At 44.4% G+C, this 14,673-nt stretch overlaps 1 protein-coding gene across 1 annotated transcript in view; it reads right to left on the bottom strand.

Moving 5' to 3' along the window:
• The window catches only part of LOC118697795 (chromatin remodeling regulator CECR2), a 93,185-nt gene that overhangs the window by 28,759 nt on the left and 49,753 nt on the right, over window positions 1-14,673 (bottom strand).

The following is a 14,673-nucleotide window of genomic DNA, read 5'->3' as shown; positions in this document are numbered from 1 at the left end:
TGGTTGGAGTTCTGGTGTGCATGTTTGGCAGGGAACAGCTGCACCTAGAGACCCCGGCCCCACAGGGACCCTGTAGGAGCAAACTCAACGTGAAATTCCTTCTGAGCAAATTGGGGCTGGAATTATCTGTACAGACACACAATGCTTATTTTTTTATCCTCATGCCCAAAGGAAGCGGAGTCACTTGTGCTTTTAGTTTTAAAGACTCCAAAGTAAATCAAATCTTGGCTGGAAAACTGTAAACAAAATCAAGCCAAACAAACAAAAGCTAAACCAAACACTGATTCAGTAAGAGAGTCCCCGTGTCAATCTGTGCTTCCTGCAGGCAGCATGCCATGGCCCAAGTGTGGAATTACTGTCACAGCACATTGCCCTATCTGGTCTACTGCTGCCAATTTTTTTACAAGCCCTCCCCCAACACACAGCTCTTAAAAAAAAACCCTAAAACCCACCCCTCACAAAATCTGTGGTCCTATGGGAGCAAATATTGGATTAAAGGAAACATTAGAGTAAGGATCTGAAATATTTGAGACAAAAATTTACCAACAATGTTTGGACACTGCTGGCACACACAAATAAGCCTTCTGAAAGTGTAGATGCCAAATAATTGCCTGGACCCACTAGCTAGAATATCTATCATGTTGACAGTGTTTTAAGTCTCTTGTTTCATTTAATTTACAAAATGCAATGGAAGAGTAAATACTGGCATGCTCTTGAGCTAAAACTGCTGGGAAAAAGGCAAGGCTGACCTGCATCTAATCCCAGACAGTATATTGTTCTTGAGATTAACACCAAGAACCCTGACAAAACCAGAGGATGACAGAGAGCAAGAACAACAACAGACCTCTTCCAACTCCTGTCCAAGAGTTGTATGTGGGAGGAACATGGAAAACAAGACTGGGAGAGCTCAGCCTTTCTACCAAAGACCATTTAAAGATAAATGTAATTACTCTTGAAGTTCCTATTACAGAGTTAGCCACTATGGGAAATAACAGAGGTGATACTTCTGTCCAGTAAAGGCTTTAAAAGCTGAAAAAGACTTGAATGCATTCAGTCACCCAGCACAAGTGTGGATTTTAGGAGGTTCTCAGTACTAAATGAAAAAAGACTTCTTGGACACCTAATTCACAGCACTCAAGAGAACTGGCTTTGCCTCGTTGATCTCTCTAGTTTAAAAAAAAAAGAAAAAACCCACAAAAATCTAGGTCTTACCAGAACAGACGTTTTATAATGGAATTAATTTTATGGACTGAAGATATTTCACCTTATGGGCTGGCACCTTTTAAGTTCTGAATTGGCAAAAAGGCACCAGCTTGGTGTTGGGAGTCACTCAGGTGTTAATGAGAGCATTAACTGACAGATGGCATTCAAGATATTTCTCGCCTCTCCAATGAAGACAGCTCCTTTGCTGCAGCAGAGAACAGGAAAGCTTAATTCCTAACAAGCATACAATGCCTTGGCACAAAGGCAAGCCCTCTGGAAGGGAATGGGAAGGATTCAGGGTTTGCTAGGATGACCTCAGTCAAACATCATTAACACGGTCAGGAGAAGCAAAGCCTATTTCAGAAGAAAAAAAAATAATGTAAGGGCCCCCATGATCAATCTATCGTGGCTTGTCAGAAAGAGAAAGCTTAGGCTGACCTTAGAAGCAATATGAGTTACTACTACCAGCCTGACCTTGAGCTCTCATGTAACAATGGAGACCTTTTTTTACTGTATTAATGAGCTTTCTTATCTGAGATGGGGGAGGAAGCTTCATGGACCAGCTTGTACTTCACCTTCAATTTACCCTACTGAGAAACCAAGTCAAGTATGATGCAGGGGGGGAAAGAGATACCACCCCATCCTCCAGGGGGAGAAGAGGGTTGGAGAGGAATCCTTCCAAGGCCTGTGTGTGCAGCTGGCTCAGGAGGTGTGCAAGCCAACAGGGAGCACATATTGCTCAGACCAAGGGCCAACCTGTCACCAGGGTGACCAAACTGCCTGAGGCCCAAGGGAATGTTCTGTTTCTCCACAGAACATTCCCTGCAGCAGAGCAAAATGACCAAGGAGATCCAGGAGTCATGACCTTGGCCTTTAACAGCCACATTTAGCAGTGCCACTAGCTGCACCACTGATGGGGACAGACCTCAAAAATTCCAGCCAAGGACAGTCTGGAGGGAGCAGTAACTCCACACCGTACTTGTGACAGAGCTCGGCAAGGTCCAACAAGGCAGAGCTCTTGTGATGAAGGAAACACACACTCAGACACATCCTGCTTTTCAGTGCCTGTTTTGAATCATGCCTGGAGAAAACCTGCTGTAGTGGCTGTGAACAAGAGTACAGCTGACATTAATGGACCCTGAAAGAGATCACAAAGTAGGGGGGAAAAAAATTCAAATTACATCGATCAGACCTCCAAAGTGAAGTTTCTCCTCCCAGAGTTGTAAAGATAGCAGAGATCGCTGGAGCACGAGACCATCACAAGACAAGTACAGGTCTGCCTTTTGTCCTCCATGGCAAGCTAGAACTAGTTTTTTGAATGCAGACATTGCCCAAACCTCAGTAATTCTGTGGCTTACCTGTGTGGCCGTCAGGTAAGGGAAGAGAAAGACATCTGAAGAGTTAAGCAGGTGGATGGCACTGGGCTCTCCACACAAGGATATTTGTCTTCATCATTGCTGAACATGGGAATACAATCTTTCTACGTTGGAACCATTGTTTTGTTTCAAAACAGAAGGACAAAAGATTACCTAGTTAGCAAATATTAAGTAGCAGCAGCTCTTCCCTAGAACAATCTGGCCTAACTCCAGGATTTGGCAGTCTGAAATGTGACCAGTTGGAGGCTTCCACATCCATGAAAGATACATCCATGTCTTCCACAAAAGTGAGGGACAGCAGAGTAATTTCAGCACCCTAACAATTCCTGTTCCCTGCTCTTCATTTGTCCATCCCATAACTCACTTCCAGAACTTAAATGTGGCAGAGATCAGAGACCACCTCGAGAATATGCTGAAGTGATGCTTAGAGAAGACATCAAGGTTCTGGACCTTTCCTCCAACACAGTAACACTAAGCTAGGACAGGTGGTTCACCAGCAGATGGGTGGCACAATCCTGCAAAAGAAATCCAATTTACATGGTTGGATTTACATGGTGGACTTCCCACCTGAACTCCAAAAGTGTTCATCTATAGGAGAGGGGGGAAAAATCATCTGTGAAAACCCATGGCTGTCAGCAGCTATAAGAACCCTCCTCCTGCTCCTTGTTCCTCCATCTTCCATGCAATCAGCCCTGGGGAAGCTGGAAGGGGAGCTGGCAGACATGCTGCATCCCACAGAGAAGCAGAATGGGAACAGCTCTGGAGCGAGGCAGTGTCTCTGGGGAGGCAGGGAGAATGGAGAGCTGATGTGGGCTGTCTGCTCTAATAAGGGATCACACCACAGGAGCATGTGTTGGCTTGACAGAAGCAAGTGCAGCCACTTAACCTGGCTATGACAGCTGAAGTGGGAGCGTTGCTTTGCCACCCCAAAAAATGGGGGGGATGAAGGAAGACAGGGGAAGGCACGAGGTCACCACAGCTGCCCACCCTTCAGGAACATTCCAGGTGTGCTTGTCAAGATTTCTCACCCCAGCTACAGCCTGAGCAACCATGGAAGTTGCCAGCTTGGGCACCTTAGCATTACTAGACCACGCTCAGCAAGTCTCAAACTAGATGGAGATGCCCTTTTGCCTCCCCTGGGCTGGTATGTGCTGCCTCCCACCCTTCTTCCCTTGCACAAAGGACAGGAGGCAGCAAGTCCACTCCTCCCAAGGAGGGGCTGAAGCCATCTCACACACCAGTGTGGCAAAAGGGCACGCTCTGATCTTCCCAGCTGCCTGTGGCCCACGCTTCTCTAGTGATTTGGCTCTTATCTAGCAACCACCCTACAAATGACACAGCTGCTGGGGCTGCCTTGTTTGTTATTTTCCTGAGGAAAGGCAGAAAAGCAGCAGAGATATCAGCACAGATACAGCACTGTCCTGCATTGGTCTCTTCTGGAAAGGCTCTTTCCTTAGGCTGGCAAATGCCAGGGACAGGCAGGAGTGCTGAGATAAGTGTCTATTTGATCTTTTTTCCCCCATTCACCCTGGGTTTTTCACTGCTTTATGTTCACAAAACGCCAAGGCAGCTAATCAGTGCTCTGTGACCCCTGTTAATTGGGCTGTGTGAGAGAAAGGCAGCACTGGCAGGAGAAATCACACATACCTGTTACTTTGAACTGTCCTGTCATATTCTGTCTCCTGGCTTGCAGGAGCTCCAAGCACCCTTCTGTGAGCCAGGGCTGCTCTGTTTTCATCACCATCCCCAGGATCAGCAGGAGGGGCCACAAGTGTTTCGTGCTGTGGCCCTGCCTCTACCACCTCAAAGCACAGGGAGGCAACAAAAAGGCATATTGTTGTTTCTCCTTCCGTGTGAGAAGCTGAAAGTAATTTTAGGAGAAGGAAACACGACCTGAAGGCACTGATGGCCCTTCTTCCACCTATGCCCAGCTGCTCCTCACTGCCCTTATCTGCCTTGCTGTTTTCTCCCTCACCCTCCCCACCACCACAATAGAGGAAGGAGTGAGCAGATGCCCAGCATCCATCTCCCCTTCCCAAGAGACCAGCAGCCTACATGGCCAAGTGAGCCAGCAAGGAAAGTGATTGGTGTGAAGATGTGAAACATTGGAGGGAAAAGGGGTTGGATTTGCCAAGCCTGGTGGTGGATTATGCAGTTCTTGGAGGATGAGGAAGACACATATTGCTAACTAGATGCATGCTGGGTGCAGGGGCCTGCATATGTTTTTTAGGTAGGAGCAAGGGCTGCTTCAGTGGTTTTGTTGCTTGATTAGGGAAAGGAAGAAATAGGAACATGGTATCAATGAAACCAGAGCAGCCAGAAACACTCCAAACAACACTTGAAGGTATGTGGTACTACAGGAAGAGAAAATCCTGGGGGGAAAGGGGATAAGCAGGAGGATACAAACACTGCCCAGACAGATTCAGGGAATATTAGCAGGACTAAAATAAAATTTGTCTTTCAATTCTAGCTCAACTCCTCCGTCCAACTCAGTAAGTCTCTGCACAATCTCCACCAAGGGATGACTTGTGCTCTCACTACATGCAGGGTTTTGGACAGAGAAGCAGGATCTCCACCCCCCACTACTGATGCTGCAATTTGAGTGAAAACCAATAATGACAAATCAATGAGTTGGATAAGTGGATTAAAACAGGGGGGAAAGAATTCTGCAGAAAGACCCTGAAACATCACTATGTTGAGCAAACTGTATTGCTATATATATTTGTGAAAACATGAATTAATTAATGCAGCATTAGATGAACAGAAAGGATTATTTACCTTGAATGCGTAGAAAGAACAGACAATTAGAGACAGTTTTAAAAACTGTCTTGTCCCTTAACTACATCTGCATAAATACAATAAATTAAGAGTGATAATGCTACTTTCCATGGGCATTGCTGTTTTTGACTCAGGGTGACCATGTTCACACCAAATGTGTGTTTAAACACACCTGCCCAGCTTTGCTGACACACTAACCCCACAGATACTCTGTACTTCACAGTTTATTCAATTTTACCTTTAGGGCACTACCCTGAAACCATTAGTCAAAGGGTGCAGGAACAAATCAGTTGCATTCAATGTGATATACAGCCCATGAAAGCAGCAAGGGTAGCTTTAAACTGCAAGAGGAAAACAGCTCTGTAATCAGTCACTGATATGCATTTTCAACCACCATGTTGAAACTTGCACTACAGCTCCAGCACGGAGGAAGGCTTGAAAATAGAGACCTCAGTTCCTTGAGATATGGCTGAAATTGTAAATACTGCATCTAGAAATATACAGGAACTTCCAGAAAACTCCTGCTGAGAAGGTTGGTCAGACTCCTGCCTGGCTAAATGGGAAGAAAGCTCCAATGTCTGTCGAGAAGTAAGAGATTTCTGCTTCTTTGGTGGGGGTAGCACTGAACAGTTCAGCAACCAAAGAGGAGACAAGCTGCATGTCCCCAGAAAGGTCAGCTACTCTTTTCCTGCCTTGAGGAACCTGTTGAACCATGTGAGCCCAAGAAAGAGGCAATATCAGTTATGAAAGCTTTCCCCAGCAAGGCAAGCACAGCAGGCACTACAACAGGGTGGTTCCAGTTCTGATGCCATCACATTTTACATCTGAGGTGCAAAAGACCAAGGGAAGAAGTCGCCTCACACCATCAACCATGATAAATTAAAAACAGAACTGAAAATGCCTATCACACCTAAAAAGCTTTGCTGTCAAGCTGTGATTTTACAAGAACACACAAGGGAGATGTCTATGTGCAGGCCATCTCCTGCCATGTGATGACATTGATCTTGGCTGGGGAGGACCAGGGAAAACAGCTTTCATTAAGCAATGAATTCCCTGGCATGCTGGTGAATAGGCTTGGAGAGCTGAGCAGAGCTGGAGCCCAACACTTCCCTGTCCAACGAGATCTATCACCACAGCTAGATCATAATACATATTCCAGGAATATGAATTTTTCCTTCAGAGCATGTTCAGAACAAGAGACAAGAATCTCCCAAGACTCTGAGGTACAGATAACTCTGTCATGTTCAGAATCAGAAAGTGAGTGACAGAGACCAGTGGCCAAGGCAGAATGGCAGGAGGCAAAAGAGAGGTCCTGAGCCTCAGAGCCAGCAGAGGCTGTGTGCTAAAGGCACAAATAAACACTGGTACCAAAGGATGGGAAGATAAAGGCAAAGAGATGTTTTCATGATAGGTTGTGATGTCAAAGGTACTGGTGCACAAGAAGAGGTGCAGAGTAAGACTGAAGGAACAATGCTTCAATGTGGGGCACAGCTGGTCCCCTGGTGAAGCTCAAGATCACCAAGAGAAGATTAAACCATGCTGATGCCAAACTGGAGATTTTACAGGCACATCAACAGGCTGGATGACACCAACAGAGTTAACATTATCAGTAAATTATGCCACTTTTTGAATACAACACAAAGCCAAAGAACCTGAGTTCTCCAGAGAGCTGTACAGTAAATCCAAGACAGCAGCTCCTAGGGTTGGTTTTAGAGCTCAAAAAGCAATTCCTGGCCCTGAACACAAAACCACCTGACCTGGACATTTCTGCAAATAACTTAGCAAAGGCAAGATACCTTTCTTCCTAATAGGTAGATTGGAAGCCAGATTTTTGTCAGCCTTGTAAAGAAAGTCAAAGGCAGAAGGGTCCCCTGGCAGCTGAATTCAGTGAAATGCTGAATCTGAAAGGCCCTGGCCAGCAGGTGAACATCCTCCAGTCCCCACGTGGATGGATACCTCCCAGCACCCCTCAGGAATTCGGAGTGCTGCATTCTTTTCCCATTTCTTCCCCAAGGCTTATCAGACGCTGAGGATGGGAATGGCTCACAGGCATAAGGATCACACAGCCAGGACAGCTTGAAGCCCCGGGGCTTCTGCATTGCTGGTGTGTCAAGTACCTTCGGCTTTGAATAACAAAGGGCAATCTCTTGAAGGATCCAAACAAAAAGAGCCAGTGTCAGAACTATTAACTAACCCGAAAACTAGTTACATGTTGTTTGATAGGGGGAAAAAAGGGAGCAAGAGAGATCTGAGTGCTCAAAAAGGAATGAACAAGTTCCTTTGGGGAAGATGACTGGGGGGATTTGGGTAACACTGCTGGGGGGTGATACACTGTCAAGATGCAGGCTGCTGGCTACTGCCTTGGGTTCTGCTGAGGGACACCTGGGCTCCTGCACGATGGGGACACAGCCAGCACATACTGCTCCGAGCTGGAAAAGTGCAGGGAGGGATGCTGATGGCCACACAGACAAATGAAGGCTGAGAACAGCTGCTGCACTCCCTGCTCTTGCCACATGCTGCCTCATGTGCATGTTTTTGACTTTTAAAGCATGGATTTTTTGTTCCTTGTTTAGTGTCCTATTCTGTGTGACCTCAGCAACCAGCCACACAAGGTGTGCCCCAACAAGAAGCTACTCTGGACATGATGAAATGAAGCTACAGTACTCTCAAACCACAGTACTCTCAATCTCAGGAGGGATGAACACAGTCTTCTGGATGGTCCAGAATAAACAAATGTATCTACAGCCCAGATTTCACCTTGTGATTGAACAGCAAGGGTTTTGGTTTTTCTGCAATGACAATTCACTTCTCTCATCAATATCCTTCACCTGCATTTAGCCAGGCTTCAATATGTACTTGCCAATTTTAATCCACATGCTTCTTTCTTTCTACTGCTGTTATTTGATTCTTTTCGAGAAGCTCCTTGGGGGCTGGAGCTGATTAACTTACAAAAGACCCAAATACATCTCCTGTATTCTGAAGGAGCAAATAGGAATGGGGCTTACATGCTCCACATTGAGACTGGAAGAGGATCATTACTTACTATTCATTCCTGGATCCTTGAAGAACAAGTGAAGCCAGCTTAATGCTGCATTGTTCATTCCTAGTGCCCATCAACAGAAAGCATGCTCCCAATTCATTGCCACAAGGAAAGACAACAGCATTGCTGTGCCATAAGCACTTGTGATTGTTTGGGGGCTGCAGAGAGGACCTTAGGGTATTACAGTGATGATGAGCACTGTGGAGAAGAAGCTGGAGTTATTGTCTTGATGATGATGATGGGGAAATAGGACACATGCCTGTATTACAGCACAAATCCATATGAAACAAGCCCTTCTGTGCCTTACTGCTCATAGAAAAATACACTTAATGTCAGAGAAAAGAGTCCCCTGTGAGGCATAAAATCTAGCATGGGGCTGCCTTGAAGCAAATAAGCTTAGCAAATTCATTTCTTAGAACCAGCCCCACACATTATAACTTTCTGGAGACCATGGATAAACCCAAGTTTACAGATAAATAGGTCCTAAAGAAGTCTCTTTTGGGATTTGTTTCAGTACAGGTCTTTCATCTTCTTTTCTCCAAAGTTTACACCACTACATTGGTTGAGGCAGAAAGAAACTGAGGAAGGCTGGAAGGTAAAATGGGAGAAAAAGTAAAGCAAAGGTGACTTAGAACAGAGACTGACATGACACACCACATCATCACAGTGGCCTAGCAGCTGGCCAGCAGCTATTCCAGTTGTTCATCAAGCCCACTGAGGCTAAAAGGCTCCAAAAAAATTACTTCAGATCTTCTCCAATATTCACCCTTAGACTAAACATTGTTTTCTGAACTTGGATGAGGTGCTGGGAAGTGGCCTGCAAAGCCAACTGTGCTGGAGCAAAAATCCTGCACCAGTGTTTTGGAGCATCCCTGCAAGCCTCAAGTGTGAGGGCAAAGGTTTCACATCACTGAACTTCACACCCCCATCTGTCTCTCTACCCAATCCTTTGCCTTCTTCCTTGAAAGGAGAAGATATTTTCACTTGCCTTCTCAGTTTCTTTTTTCATCTTTGCTTTCTTCCTCCTCTCCAGAGTACTTGGTTTGCAACATCAAGAAGTTATAAATACAGCTGTCCCTTTCATATTTCATGCTCTGACATGGGCACGATGACATCACTGCAATCTCCAAGACCCTTTGCTGACTGTTCCCTGTTCCTTCTTTGAAGTTTAGCCACCTATTCCTCCCTGTCAATGTTTTGCATAACTCCCTCTCCCCAGCAATCCAATCTGTTTGTCTCTCATCCATCTGCCCTGACAATAACAGCACAGCTTTTCCTCTTTTTCTTTCACTGTTTTCAGTCCTTATTCTCCACCACTATCCATGGAATAGCACTTCCAGAACATGCTACCAACTTTTCTTCAAATTCTTCTTTAAAGATTCATTTTATCCATCTGAGAATCAAAGACATTTACTTAGCTTTAGTTATATTTCAACTCTATAATTTTATTCCACTGTGCTTCTCATTAATCTCTGAATGACCGTGTTATTTTACTGCTGTAATCTCATCCTTCCTTTGCCAACACCTGCCAGCTGCTTCATTTTCACTTTTTACCCTTTAAAAGGCTCACCTTGCATGGCTTGGCTATTACTATAATAAATATTAAAATTAGATTCAAGATGAGCAATGCAGCCACTTCATCTCCCTTGCCCCCTTCACGGTATCTCCTGTGCTGAGGATACCAGGCTGATTCCAGAGGCCATCCAGCAATATCCATGATGTATGCAAGGCAGCACTTGTTAAAAGTCAGACTGTAAATAATGCTGATCTTGTTGATATTCACTTGGCATTCATGAATATGACTCTGAGTTAGTGAGGTGCTTTGTGGCCAGGCATGGAAGTAGTGGTTAAAATCAAGGTCACTGGTGCAAGAGCCAGCTGCTAAAGCTCTTTCCAAAGGTGGTGGGCACCAGGTCTGCTGTGACTGAGCTTAGGCTGGCTGCCCCAGAGGTTATGGCATGGACTGAAGTGGTGAATTCATTCAGCTCAGTCTCAGTACCCTGGCTTAGCTCTCTCCACAGCCTAGCTCACACAGTATCCATGAGACTGAAATCTCAGCTCTGCTTTGCCATTCCTATTGGCCTGCCACCTTATCCCCCACACCAGACTGACAAACAGCAGTTCTGGGAGGACACAGTTCATGCAGGCACATGCACAAGGGTGATTTCAAGATGCTAAGCTCTCTTTTACCAAAGCACACGGTCCACACAGAATAAAGGACAAGGCTGGACAAAAGTGACAAAGCAGAAGGAAGAAGCAAAATATCCAGAGCTATTAAACACTGTCCTCAGAAACAGGTATTGCTCCTCAGTAGGTTAGAAGATTTCAGATTATCTCTCTCTTTCTGATGAAAGTTTAAACATACAAATATTACAGAACAAGTGTTAGAAAATACACAGAACAGACACAGTGTCCTTGACTGGCAACACAGCAAGTAGGAAATACAGCTCTCAGATGCCATACTGGGAGTGTTTCTCAATGCCACCACTAAGGATACCACAGAAATAATTTAAACAATTGTGAGGAAGGGAGGAGGAGTTAAGGAATATCCTCTTATTATCCCTATTAGAACAAACCCGGTGCAAACTACAAGCCAAAGGCTCCAAGGATCGTTTAGGGATCCCAAAAGAGCTTAAAGTGGGTGCAAAACCAATCATCCCCTTGGGGAAAAAAAATATTCCAATGCATTTGGGAAGAAATAACAAGAAAAAAACAATTGAGATTCCTAAGGAAGCAAATCCCCTCTGGTGGCACAGAAGCCAAAAAGAGTTTTTCAGTTACACTGATGAACCAATCCCCTGAGGTGTAAAAAAAGAAAATAATCTCATGGGGCCTAGGGGAAAAAAAAAAGCAAGAGATATTTTTCTTCCTCCTCACATTCTGACCTTTGTGCATGTTGAAAAAATAAAACATAAGAAAAAGCAGCAAAGATGGTTTTTGAGCCAAAGTAGCAGCATACAAAATGCCTCCCAATAAGAAACATGATAAAGTTACTGAAACTTTTTATGCCATCGCATTAGAAAAACAGCAAAAGTGCAATAACAGAACATTGAAGAATGAGTTTCACCCAAAGAAAAGCTGAACAGCAGGAGCTTTTCTGGAATATTTTAGTTGAGTGTACACATCCATGTCACACCATCACTTCTTACTTAAAAACAGCTGCAGAAGGCTCCTGCTGCGGCCGCTGCCGTTAGCTGAAGCTCTGATCTTCCTGTCTTCATACAAGTCATCAAGCCACATTTCCTGCTGGAATTAAAGTGGCAGCCCCTAGGGACTATGCAGCTACCCAATTTATATCACAGAGAATCTGAAGCAAGCACCAGGATTTTTTTCAAACTGCTTAATTTTTTTTTTTTTTTGCAACCCCCTAATTCTAATAAGAGTTTTTCTGGGCATTTGCCTTTTGAAGCAATTAAAAGAAAACATAGACATTTTAAGACCTGTGCAAAAGAGCTGGGAGCAGGAAAAACCTGTGGGCAATCTCAGTGGCATCAAACCAAAGCATGCCTTGGATACCTATTGCACCCATAGTAGTTACATACAGATGGTATATGGACACTATGAGGAGTATTTATAAAACAACAAAAGCTGCAGATCATGACACACAAGTATTTTGGCTCAGAGTGAAAATAGAGAAACAGGGAAACTGTCCTGGCCAAGTGCTCAAACTACCTGGTGCCAGGCAAGGGCAGCTACAGGGTCATTGCTAAAGATGCAGAAATGCAGGCAACTGGTTTTTGTTCTGTACTTCTACAGTACTAAACACAGCAAGAACCAGGGTCAATGGAGTGCCCCTAACAGCTATGAAGGGTTATGATAAATAAGACTTTGGAGAAGATCATGTAGCATCCCATTAAGTAGTCTCTGTAGTTAAACACAGATATCCATAACTCAAAGAAAGTCTTATGTTACCAGACAACGCTCCTCAGACATCAAGCAGGGTAAAAAGCAGTCTCTCTTGTATGTGATTCTTTTTTTATAAAAAAAAAAGTCTGTCATAAACAATACCAAAATCAAGGCAAAGTTGCTCTACTTCAAAACCAAGGATCATAGAAGCCTACAAAAGTAAAAATCTCTTTTTTTTTTTTTCAAAGAATGGAAAGCAAGTCAAACTACAGCATGTTAAATTGAGCATTAGAAGGGCTCTCAGCCACTTCCAAAATTACTTGAGAGCACATTATAATTAGCAAAGGTATGTGACAGTTTTATACCCCTCTATGATGCATGATTAAAGCCAGGCAGCCCAGTCCTGCGCACCGTCAAAACAGATGTGACAAGAGCTGCAAGCTGCTCCCAGACAGACTGTGAGAAAGCATAGGCAGATAACATTTTGGCCATCAAAGATGTAAGACCCGACACAGAACTAATTAAACCTCAAAACCCCTCGGAGAGGTAGGAAAAGTGAGGTTTTATGAAGCATCCCAAGCTTGAGCTGCAGTGCCCCAGCCCGAGAGCAGGCATGAGAACAAACTGCTGCCTTTCTCTCTGAGGTGCAACAAGGAACAGAAATGTACAGCCTTGACAGGAACAGCTCACAGCCTCAGCACGAGCATGCAGGGCACAAATGACTGGAGAGATGCTGCAGAAACACCAGCAGGATGATCTGTGACACTGCTGATTTTTCCCACCCAAGACTGATACCTCTTATCTGTCTGCAGCAGAGAAGAATGGAGTCCTGGGCCACTGTGAAAAGCCAAGTCTAAACCCCACACAAATCCTGCCTCTCACACTTGCATGGCTTTGTCTACTAAGCACTCAAAATATCAATTAGAGGCTCAGCTTCCTACCACTAACTGAGGAAAAACAAGGTACAGGAGGGAAGCTGTGCACCAGCCAAGGCCTGTGCCTCTTGAACTGGGGTTAGAGGGGAAAAAAGGTGCTGCAAGGAAACAAGCAAGGAACATGGAGAGTTTTAAGTGTGAAACAGTGTGGCAAGTTTGCTTCTGAGAAGTGTATCCAAGCCATCACTTTTACTTATCTTCAGATGTTCATATTTAGACTACATCTTAATGCTTCTTCCTTCATGACATCCCTCTGCATTCAGCATCTTTCCCTCTTGTTTCCAGGTAGCCTCCCCCATTGCTTCCTCTGAAGTGTTTCAGAGCTCACCTCTTCTCTTTAACATCCCAGCAGTTTCAGGCAGTTTTCCTGATATATCCCTTAAGCCATTCCCACCACACTGCTCCTGTTGTGTCCTCTTCCCTGTCTCCTCTGCAGAAATTTCTTTCCTCATTATCCCCATGCCCACAAGGTAACCCCCTTCTACAGGAGGCTGCAGAAAGGGTGCAGCTGGTTTCTTCTTCAGGCAACTCAGGCCATCCCCAGCATGACTGACAGGGTGACAGACAGACAGACAACTTGCCAGTGTCCAACTACTCACCCATGATTCATCCCTGAATTTTCTTAGTTAAAAGAGTTGCAAATGGGGAGGCAATTACACAGTGCAATCACTCAGTGGACACTCTTAGATCTGGAGAGTTTTGGAGAACCTCACAAAATTCATTAATTTTATCAAAGACAAATCTTCCACTGCTGCTACAAGGGTAAACTGGTACAGGTGGGCAAAACACTTAAGCCTCTACTTTCTGATGGCTTTGGTAAGAAGAAATGAACTTGCTGCATGTTTACAAGCAGGTCATATATTGCTGTGTGGCTATTTTGATGAAGAAGATACACATGACTGCAGACCCTTTACAATCAATCATTTGGAGATAGTAAAAGCAGTGCAAAAAATAAAAAAGGCGCCTAATTCAGCTGCTGATACCCACTGATGCTGAATGTCTATGCAGCAATGAAAGAGAATTTAATTAAGTGGCACATGCATATATAAATCATCTATATAAATTTTGTTGAACATAATCAGTTAATTAGAAATAGAGCTTTCAATGCAAGCACCTATGGTTCTGCCTATGCACCGGCCTGAGCCTCTCCACAACAGGGGGATCTTAGGGAGCAGGACTGCTTCCAAGCAACTGCATGTGTTGCCAAGCTGTCTTTGTCCCCACAATTATGCTTTGCTATTAACATGATTCACAAGAGAACAAATAAAACACACTGCAACAAGCCTTTGCTATCACTGGAAGCACATTTGGCTGTGCCAGTGGCAGTCCCTCTAAAGAATGATGCTCTGCAGATGTCTCCATTTGGGAGGCTGCTTTAGTGGACACTGACAAAGTGTCTCTGGATGTCAAAACCTCAAGAGAGCATGTCAAATCACTTTCCAACATCCTGCAGCTGAAGTGATTCCAATACTTTTATTTCTAAGAAAATAATCAT

The sequence above is a fragment of the Molothrus ater genome, chromosome 5 (assembly GCF_012460135.2).
Source record: "Molothrus ater isolate BHLD 08-10-18 breed brown headed cowbird chromosome 5, BPBGC_Mater_1.1, whole genome shotgun sequence".
NCBI classification, from domain to species: domain Eukaryota; kingdom Metazoa; phylum Chordata; class Aves; order Passeriformes; family Icteridae; genus Molothrus; species Molothrus ater.
This window is presented reverse-complemented; position numbering and strand designations above follow the sequence as displayed.